The sequence below is a fragment of the Furipterus horrens genome, unplaced genomic scaffold, assembly GCF_987537825.1.
Source record: "Furipterus horrens unplaced genomic scaffold, mFurHor1.1.pri manual_scaffold_2, whole genome shotgun sequence".
NCBI lineage: Eukaryota > Metazoa > Chordata > Mammalia > Chiroptera > Furipteridae > Furipterus > Furipterus horrens.
In genome coordinates this window covers 3,053,540-3,064,118 of record NW_028327172.1, presented here as the reverse complement: position 1 = coordinate 3,064,118, position 10,579 = coordinate 3,053,540, and the positions used below count along the sequence as shown (strand labels likewise).

General features: G+C 60.7%; 2 long non-coding RNA genes across 2 annotated transcripts; one reads left to right on the top strand and one right to left on the bottom strand.

Moving 5' to 3' along the window:
- The first annotated feature begins 283 nt into the window (after positions 1 to 283).
- On the top strand, positions 284 to 1,730 carry LOC150017381 (uncharacterized). Its single transcript, XR_016509154.1, has 2 exons — positions 284 to 592; positions 997 to 1,730. It is a non-coding gene; the product is annotated as an uncharacterized LOC150017381 (long non-coding RNA).
- Positions 1,731 to 2,685: 955 nt separating this feature from the next.
- On the bottom strand, positions 2,686 to 10,325 carry LOC150017380 (uncharacterized). The gene is made up of 3 exons (XR_016507212.1): positions 10,191 to 10,325; positions 3,736 to 4,022; positions 2,686 to 3,374 (listed from the first exon to the last, which is right to left on the bottom strand). It is a non-coding gene; the product is annotated as an uncharacterized LOC150017380 (long non-coding RNA).
- Positions 10,326 to 10,579: the final 254 nt, after the last annotated feature.

Here is a 10,579-nt window from a genome sequence, read left to right as displayed (position 1 = left end):
CGCGGGCCTGGCATCGTACATGGGCACCGGCATCTGCTGGGGATCGAAGTGGCAAAAAGCAAACCGGTGCCGAGCGAGCACTTGTCGCCGCCAGCTCCGCTGCTCTCCCGCCCGATATACCGCCCCTTCCTTTCCCAGGAGGTGAAAGGGCGCAGGCGTCAGGGTGACCTTGGGCGAGTTCGCCAGCTTGTTCGTGTCCCGTAGAGTGTGAAGAGTCCCAGCAGCACCTGTCAGCCGGGCCACAGGGCAGAGCAGGCGTGGCCGCTGCCGCTGTCGGTGACCACGTGCAGGGACGGCAACACAGCGTGTCCGGCTGTCCTCGGGGTGACCGGGCAGGTGGATGGGAAATGACCTCTTTTCGGTTTCCACTCCCCAGAGCCTTCCTGTTCCCGAGTGGCCATGCCCCCTCCCAAGTCCGGGGACATGTTCCTTTCTTGTGTCAGCAGCGCCGAGAACAGCTTTCTGATGGAATGGAAACGAAACTTCCGGCGGGGAGAAAGGCGTGGCCGTGGCCTTTGTCAGGCGTCCCAGGAGGGAGCGGTCCGCGGTCCCCGTTATCCGCCCCCTGGAATGTGAAGAAAGAGCTGTGCAGGTGTGCAACAGCTGTCCGGGTGGCTGTCACGAGTGGGGCGTCCCGGAAACCACAGGCACGTTGGCTCTTCCCCTCAGCATGCCCGGGGCGGGGGCCGCTGTCCCGGCTGGTCTGCATGGGTGGCAGGGAGTGTCCTCGCTGGCCTGGGCCCCGGACACTTGTGTCCCGCTGGTGCAGGGTGTCTGACCCTGTCACCTGTCCCCAGGGCGGGACTGTGTCAGAGGCGGAACCGAGCTCTGCTGTGGGCGGGGCCTCTCCACACGGTTGGCTTTCTTCTCTCCTGCGTGGGAGGGACAACTAATTATCCCATTTTAGAGGAGGAGGCTGTGGGTCAGAGTGGACATGGGAGACCTACGCAGGGGCACACCCAGGGGACACATTCTGAGTCTGTCACCGACCTCCAGCTCCTGCTGCCACAGCCAGAAGTGTTGCCACTCAGCTGGTCCCTCTGTCCCCAAGCCCCACTGTGCTCCTGAGGAGGCACACACCTGAGAAGGCTGCCTCCTGCCTTTCCCAAACGTGACGATGGCCCGGCGTGAGCTTCTCAGCTCGGGTGATGCACAAGCGCACAGCTGCCTCTGCGGCACAGCATGGTACCCCCACCAGGCCTGCCCCCCTCCTCCAGGGACCCCACTCCCAGCGGTCTCTGGAAACTCCTCTGATACCAGGCACCTCTGCACAGCCGACCACGGGTCTCGGAGCAGGACGCAGGTGCCTGGTGGGAGGGTCGGCCGGGTCTGGGGTGGCAGCTGGTTCAAGCTGGCCTCTGACGACCCTCGCCTCCCCCAGTAGCCAACAGGATGTGGCGGAAATGGTGGAACCTGACTGTCAGGGCCATGGCGTCAGAGGCGTGTGGCTTCTGCCCTGCTTTCTTCAACCACTCGCTTTGGGGCGAGCCAGCCGCCATGTTGTAAGGACACTCAAGCAGCAGAGAGGCCCCGGTGACGAGGACCTGAGGCCTTGTGCCCAGTGCCAGGCAAAGGAGCCATCCAGCCTTCAGATCGCTGCGGCCCCCCGACATCTTCCCTGTGGTCCCACAAGAGACCATGAGGCAGAACCACCTGGTCCATCAGCTCCCAGATCCCTTGCCCGCCTGCAGAGACTGTGACCGATAATAAATATTGATTGTTTTCAGCCACTACATTTTGAGGTAACTTGTTACTCATCAGTGATCACTGATACCCGAGGGTGCAGTTGTGGGTGCCCTTCCTGTTACTAGTTGGGTACCCTGGGCCGGGTGCTTGACTTTGAGCCTTGGTTCCCTCCTCTGCAGGACAGACTGACTATGGCCCGCATAGACCCGTGTGGGGGACCCAACGGGGCGTGTGTGCAAAGCCTCTATGCTGGGCCTGGCCACCTCCGGGGGCCACGACATGGCTGTGTGCCTGGCCAGGCCCCCGGCCCCCCTGCTGGGGTGTTGGCACCCTGCGAGCAGAAGCACCTTCTCACACCCCTCCTTTGCCCCCCCCCCCCCACAGCTGGCCCAGTGCTAAAGGGAGCGCCCCAGGCTCTCAGTCACTGCTATAGATAGACCCCGTGGATAAAGGGTTTTTATTTACCTTTTAAATTAAAACAATTTTAATTTGTGATGAAGTACACATACCATAAACTGAATTGCACCTGTCATTTTTAAGGGTTCAGTCCAACAGGGGCTGAGTGTGTTCATGGTGACGGCAGCTGCCCCCAGAGCCGTTTCCTCTTCCTGAACCCATACTCGGGCCCCGGGAAGCAGCGACCCCCCGTTTCTCCCCCAGACTCGGCCCCCACGGTCCTACTTTCTGTCCCTGTGGTTCTGGCTCCTCCAGGGACCTCCTGTAAGTGGGATCACGCGTCTGCCCTTCCCGTCTGGGTTGTCCATGCAGCACGGTGTCCTCGAGGGCCGTCCGCGCTGGAGCGGGCGTCAGCCGCCCTCCCGCTTGGAGGCCGAGTGATGCTCCGCAGCGAACGGTTCCTGTGTCCTCTCCCTCAACCACGAGGTCGTTGGGGTCGTGACGTCTCACTGACGTGTGTATTCCCAGCCCCTGGCTTGGGACGTGGCCCCGAATAAGCCTGATTCGAGACATGTCTGCTGAAGAAGTGACTAGAATCCAGATGTCTGGGTTCGTGTCCTGGTTCTGCCGCCGTTAGCTGGGTGGCCTCGGCAGGTGGCTTCCATCCCTGAGCCCCTGTTTCATCGTCTATAGAACCTGGAGGTGATTCACTCACGGGGTAGCTGTCGGGATCAGATGTGATGACTGTACCTCAAATGATGGGGGTGTGGCTCTTCCTCGTTTGGCCCCCAAGGCCAGAAAGAGTGACACCCCTTTGCCTGACCCCGGCTGACCCGCTGGCCCCTCAGCATGGGGCAGGCCCCCCATTCTGTACCTAGTAATTTCACTGATAAGACCGGAGGCCGCACTGAGACATCTTATTCCCGGAAACGCCTGTGAAAATGATCGTGGGGCAGAATGACAGCTCTGCCCCAGGAGAGCATGAGGGGGTCCAAACCAGCGGGTCCGGGTCAGTGCCCAGCCCGGTGGCCGCGTGGCCTCAGGCAAGTCACCCGTGGGGTCAGATGCCCTGGCTTAGGTCTGCCACTAGCTTCTGAGGTGACTGTGGGGACCTCACTGACTTGCTCTGTGTCTGTTTCTCTGTCTGTGAAATCAGAGTAATAACAGTTCCGACCATATTCTGGGTTGCTGGACGGATTGAGCCAGCTGAGGCTGGGGGTGAGCGGGGCACGTGCTGAGCCCCCTGGGAGCCCCCCTGGTTCTGTCCCCTCTCTGGGCCTTGGTGCCTTTGTCTGAAAAGGGGGAGACCACCACGAGTCCCGCGTAAACAGCCTATTCATTCCTCTTCTCCCATCCCCAGAGAGGCCACTGCCCCCAAGCGCAGAAACCCCTCAAATGGGTTTTTCCGGCAGCCGGTCAGCCCGCTCCCTTGAGCTCTGTGTGTCCGACCCTGGACCTTCACCCCCACTTGCGTGGCTCGTGGGTGCTGCAGACCTGGCCTGTCTCCCATGGGCTCTTCATTCGGTCTCCCCGTTCCCCAGTCCCGTCCTTGCCTGTCCTACTGAGCACGTACACCGCGGCCCACCCAGGGGCTCGGGCCGGAGCCGCATCCGCCACCCTCCTGGCCAGAACTGCCCGCACTCAGCCTCTTACCTGACTTCCCCGCCTCTGCCGCCCCGGGGAGGCGCCTCCCTTGCCACGACACTCCTGCTCCCGCTGCCTGCACCCGCCGTCCATCCAGACCTCCCTCCCTGGCGGCACCAGAGGCCTGCGTGGCCCCCCGCGCCCCCCGCGCCCCGGAGGCCTCCCAGCCCCAGGGCCTTTGCACTCGCGCTCCCTCTGCCTGGCGCGCTGCGTTTCCCACGTTGCTGGCTCCTCCTCATCCTCAGGCTCCATTCGTCTTCACGGTCGCCTCCTCGGAGGCCCTCGCCAGCGCCGGCCTAGGAGGGTCGGAAGGAGAAAAGTGTTCTGTTCCCTGGCCTCGCTCAGGACGGCACTGACCACCAAACTGCCCGGCTCCGCCCCCACACTCCCCCGCTAACGTGGGGGGCCCCACACCAAGCAGTTCTCAGCTTTTCCAGCCAGTGTGACACACCCCACAGGTGGAGGGCTCAGTCCCACACGACTGTCCACACTGCAGGTGTCAACCACCAGTCCAGGGTGTCCCCGGTGCGTCTGACAGACCCGCCCTAGATCAGGTGGGGCTGATGGCAGAGGAGGCAACCTGGGACTGGAGGGTCGGGACTGGGGCGTCAGTGCTGCAGAGCGGCCCCTCGAGGTCAGAAAACACTTCAGTTACTCGCTGGTGGGTTTCTTACAAAAGGCCACCACCCCGGGACGGCCGGGGGCAGAGCTGCACGGCGCCAGGCGTGGGGCCGGGACACAGCCCTCTTGGGGGGCCGCTGTCCCCGCACCTGCACGTGTTCCCCCAGGGCAGCGGCCCAGCCCCAGGCCTTTGGGGTTGTGTGGAGGGTTCCTTACGTAGGCAGCCTGATGAGGTCACCGGCCACCGGTGCCCAGGTCAGCCTCCAGCCCCCTCCCCGCCTGGGACATTGGGGGTGCGGCTGCAAGTTCCGACCCTCCAGTCCCAGGTTGCCTCCTCTGCCATCAGCCCCATCGGAGGCTGCGCAGGCCGTTCCTGAAACCGGCCCGTTAATGTCAGCCCGGTAGTATCTGCTTAGAAGGTTACACTGCCAGTTTTCTATTTTAGCCTGTAAATGCTGCCCTCAAGACTGTAAAGGAGGAAAGAGGAAGGACATCTCTAAAATCAGAGAAGGAAAACTCTGACCCCAAAAAACCTCCGCTGCCTTGCGGCATACCTCTTCAGGGGAAAGGCTAAGGGAGTAAACCCCGACAGAAAATCCGGAGCCGGAGTCCCTAAGGCGGTTTGACATTGTAGTCAACACCGGCAACTCCTGCGGCGCACCTGAAGCCAAGCTGTATTGACTTTGTCTTTCCCTTGGACCCTTCAGCTGCGAAGAGAGGGGGGGTCTGCTGCATGGGCAACAGCAGACCCTCCATATCACCCTGCCCAGGCTCTGTAGCTTCAGTTTCACTTGAGAGGACACTCCAGCGTCATCGCAAGATGTCGACTCAACACGGGAGGAGACAGATACCGGTTATAAGCTCATCCGATTGGCGAAGGAAACGAGCGCCAGGGGTCTCCTCTGACGGTGGGAGAGGTCATCGCACCTCACTGGACAGCTACCGTCTCGCCATGGCTCGCCTGCCCCACTGGGTGCGTGGGGATCAGAGAGGCGCCTCTCGAAAAGTGGGCCACAAAACACCCGCACCAGTTAATTCCAAGCAAACAACAAGAAAGAAGCCTCCGGCTCTTCGCCTCGCTAGCTGGAACATCAGGACCATGTGCCCCGGACTTACTGCAGACCTTCCGTGGATCAAGGGTGCCAGGAAAACCGCTGTCATCGATAGGGAACTGGCACGACTAAACATCGACATTGCGGCTCTACAGGAGACCCGGTTGGCCGACAACGGAACTATCAGAGAAACCAACTACACCTTCTACTGGCAAGGGAAGTCTCCGGACCAACCAAGACAGCACGGTGTTGGGTTCGCTGTGAAGAACACGCTTGTTAACTCCATAGAGCCACCCACAGGAGGCACAGAGAGATTACTTACCCTCCGATTGTCAACAACTTTCGGCCCAGTCAGCATTCTTAGCGCGTATGCCCCAACCCTCTGCGCCACCACCGAAGAGAAAGAACAGTTCTACCATGCACTGGACGAAGCGTTATCCAAGATTCCCAGAAGTAACGCTCTCTATCTCCTTGGAGACTTCAACGCAAGAGTAGGAGCCGACCACATGGCCTGGCCCACCTGCCTCGGAAACTTTGGGAGAGGAAAGATCAATGAGAATGGTCAGCGACTGCTTGAGCTTTTGTGTCACCACGGCCTGTGCGTGACAAACACATTCTTCAAGTGCAAAGAGATCCACCAGGTGTCATGGAGGCACCCCCGCTCCCGTCATTGGCACCAGCTTGACCTTGTCATCACCAGAAGAACGGATATTGGCAGCACCCTCCTCACCCGCAGCTACCACAGTGCAGACTGCGACACGGACCATGCCCTCGTGGTAAGCAAGGTGCGCATAATGCCGAAGAGGTTGCACCACTCCAAGATGAAGGGTCGCCCACGCATCAACACCAGTTGTGCCAGCAACCCAGTTAAGACCCAGCAATTCATCAACAAGATGGAAGATGCACTCGGCGAGGGAGTGGCGGCAGATGACATTATCGAATCCAATTGGCCACGTCTCCGCGATGCCATATACAACTCCGCCATTATTGCTTACGGGAAGAAAGAGCGGAAGAACGCTGACTGGTACGAGGCTCACTGGGAAGAAATGGAACCCGTGATCGAGGCTAAGAGGAGGGCCCTGCTGGCTTACAAGGTCACGCCCACTCCCAGTACACTTCAAGCTCTACGGGCTGCCAGGAACAAAGTCCAGAAGACCGCCCGCCACTGTGCCAACACCTATTGGCTAAACCTGTGCAGAAGCATTCAGGAAGCCGCCGATATAGGCAATGCACGAGGAATGTATGAGGGTATCAAGAAGGCAACAGGCCCAATCCCCTCCAAGATCGCCCCCCTTAAGTCCAAGACAGGTGAGGTCATCACTGACCAGGAACAGCAAATGCGGCGGTGGACCGAGCACTACCTCGAGCTGTACGCAACGAGGAACACCGTAACAGACACTGCTCTTAACGCCATCCCAGACCTACCAGTCATGGAGGAGCTAGACACCCCACCTACTGCGGCAGAGCTCGGCAAAGCCATCGACCGCCTCGCTTGCGGGAAAGCACCAGGAAGCGACGGAATCCCTCCAGAAATCCTAAAGAGCGGGAAACCAGTCCTGCTACAGCCGCTCCACCATCTACTCTGTCTCTGCTGGAAGGAGGGTTACATCCCCCAGGATATGAGAGACGCCAACATTATCACCATGTACAAGAACAAAGGAGACCGCAGCGACTGCAACAACTACCGGGGCATCTCTCTCCTCAGCGTCGTCGGCAAAGTATTCGCCCGGGTCGCTCTTGCCCGCCTGCAGACCCTTGCTTCCCGCGTCTACCCAGAGTCCCAGTGTGGCTTCAGAGCTGGCCGCTCAACAGTGGACATGATCTTCTCCCTACGCCAGCTGCAGGAGAAGTGTCACGAGCAGCATAAACCACTCTACCTCGCCTTTATTGACCTCACGAAGGCGTTTGATCTGGTCAGTCGAAGCGGACTCTTCAGCTTGCTACGGAAGATTGGCTGTCCACCACATCTGCTTGCTGTGGTCATGTCCTTTCACGACAACATGCACAGCACGGTGTCCTACAATGGCGCAACCTCTGAGGCCTTCCCAGTCAGCAGCGGAGTAAAGCAGGGCTGCGTCCTCGCGCCTACGCTGTTCGGAATCTTCTTCTCCATGCTCCTCCAATACGCCTTTAAGGACTGCAGCGAGGGTGTCTTCATTCACACCAGATCCGATGGCAAGCTCTACAACCTGGCCCGTCTACGAGCCAAGACCAAAGTCAAAGAGGTGCTCATCCGTGAGATGCTCTTCGCCGACGACGCAGCTTTGACATCACACTCCGAAGAGGGACTCCAACAGCTAGTCACTTGCCTTTCCCATGCATGCAAGGAGTTCGGACTAGCCATCAGCCTGACGAAGACGAATGTTATGGCTCAAGGCACGGGGACTCCCCCATGCATCACCATCGACGGATACACCCTGGAGGTTGTCAACGACTTCACTTACCTCGGGTCCACCATCTCGAGCTCTCTGTCAGTCGACTTGGAGGTCAACCGGAGAATCGCCAGGGCAGCCACAGTTATGGCCAGACTGAACCGGCGAGCGTGGAACAATTCCAGCCTCACTGAGAAAACCAGACTGCGCATCTACCAAGCCTGCGTACTCAGCACTCTCCTCTATGGCAGCGAGACGTGGACCACCTACGCAAGGCACGAAAGGAAACTCAACAGCTTCCACATGAGGTGCCTGCGACGCGTCCTGCATGTCGCCTGGCAGGATAAGGTCCCCAACACCGAGGTGCTGAAGCGAGCCAATATGTGCAGTTTGCATGCAGTTCTTAGCGAGAGACGCCTCAGGTGGCTCGGCCATGTCAAAAGAATGGATGCAGGCCGTATCCCCAAAGACCTCCTCTACGGCGAGCTAGCAGAAGGCAAGAGGATGACAGGGCGCCCAAAACTGCGGTTCAAAGACATCTGCAAAAAGGACATGACACAATGCTCCATCAATCTCAACACATGGGAAGTACAAGCAGACGACCGCCTAGCCTGGAGGCTCGCGGTCAGGCAAGGTACGTCACGCGCGGAGGCTGCGCGCAACGAGGAGGCGGTCCAGAAAAGATCGAGGCGGAAGCAGCGTCAGCAGCAGCAACAACAGCCATCTGCCTTCACCTGTAACATGTGTGGCAGGGATTGTCACTCCCGAATCGGACTGCACAGTCATTCTCGGCGGTGCAGATAGACTCTCAAGAAGCTACGCCATCGTCTCTCGAGACGGACGGCTGCCGACGAATGTCAGCCCGGGTGGGGCTGAAGGGTCCTCACCTTCTGGGCCGTTACTGTCTCTCGTTTCCGGCCCTTTGCACAGGCAGTTCCCGCGGCTCCCGGGGTCTCCTTCTCCCTGCCCCCCACTTCCCTGGCTTCCCCGTGGACCTTCGGCTCTGCGGGTCCCCTTTCCCGGCCTCCCTGAGGCCGTGGACCTCCGTTTCTCCAGGTCACCTCTGATGGGAGGCAGTTAGGGGTGGGTGCGCGCCTCCTGCGTTCCTCAGTACCCCCGCACGGCCGGAGGCGGCCCGGACCCCCGCGCACCGCTGGGGGAGACCCGCCGAGAGGACACTCCCTGGGCCCCGACAGAGTCAAGAACAGGCCCCTGTTGTGTTACATTTGGGTTTGTTTCTTACGTCAGCACAGCCTGCTCCCGCGGAGGCCCACGAGCTGACGCCTCAGACAGGCCTGGCCCTGGGAAGGCTTTGCTCTGGCCTGGGCGGGGTCAGACACTCCCCTGGGCGGCCCCCTCTGCCCGTGGCCTTTCCCATCATGGGCCCCCTTGCCAAGCCACCAGCTGGGGGACCGGCTCCCGACGAAGGGCGCCCTGCGGCGGGTGCGCACGGACCCCGCCCGGCTCTGTCCCCAGGACAGGCCTGGAGTCTGTCCCCCCCGGGGCTCAGGCTCGGCCCGTTGAGCCTGTTGAGTGACTGGCCTTGGCAGGGACCCATCGGTCCCCCACGTGAACATTCTTCTTTCCCGAGGAATGTCCCCGTGCTGGGTTCCCACAGAGGTGCCTGAGCGGGGGGCAGTGACCCTGAGCCCTGGCTGCTGCTTTGCTGCAGAAAAAGGCATTCCTTTGAACTCACTAGGTGAGCCCACGACCCGACTAGCGGACGGGGCAGAACCCAGACGCAGGAACTCCGGGGGCGACGCCCGCGCCCGGGCGGGGCTGCCCTCTCCCTGTGGGTCAGCGGCCACGTTGCCGAGTGAGACCCATTCTAATTTAAGGGACCATTAAGCAGGGGGCCTTTTAACCACAGCCATTTCCTAAAAGCCTCTCTGATACCAAAGAATTCCCTCGGAAGGGGCAGGGAAGGTGGGGGTTCCTGGGGTGCCCTCCGCCAGCCCGGTTCTCCCGCCCCACGGTCACCACTGTGCATTAATGTAGGACTTGACCTCAGCACTCATTGAAAGACTCCAGGAAACCATGGCCGGGCCCCAAGCCACCCACTGTTTAGGGGAGCGCGGTCCCTCAGCCTCCACCCCTCCCCGGGGGACAGGCGGGCCCGCAGCTGGGACCCAGGGAGTCCTTCACTTATCAGGCACGAACTGAGCGCCTCCTGTGCACAGACACTGCCCTGGACGCTGAGACAGACCACCTGGCTTACATTTCACGCTGCCTGTGTTCCTGCGTGTCTGTGCGTGTGTGTGTGTGTGTGTGTGTGTGTGCATGTGCGTGTCAGAGAGTGAGAGCCGTGGCCTGAGAGAGAGAAGGGGTGTCAGACCCTGGGGGGCTTCATGGCAAAGCTGGGTGTCCACCCCGTTGAGAAGAGAGGCCCAGGCCCCAGCCACCCCCAAGGATCACTTGCCTGAGTCCTGGGTTGAGGGTTCTGTCTCCCATTGGTTGGCCATGTCTGCCGTGAGTGCAGGAGCGGGAGCAATGCTCTGCCTGCTCTGCCGTGTAGCTGCGTCTGGGGCTGTCTCCCCTCCCCCACCTCCACGGCCCTGGGGGACAGAGTTGGCGGGCGTGGCGCTGATGCCTGGATCTGGCACTTCCACCGGCTGAATCAGCCCCCACCCCTGACCCACCTCGAGGAGGATCTCCACTTGCATACCCGTGGGGTCAGGGAGCTCACCACCTCAGAGGCAACCTGTGCTGCTCCTGGGATGCGGGGCTCAGCCCTCCTTCCATCCCGGCAGAGACCCGAGGGTCATGGGGGTGTCCCCCAGGAAGAATGACTCAGCGCCTCCCTCAAGC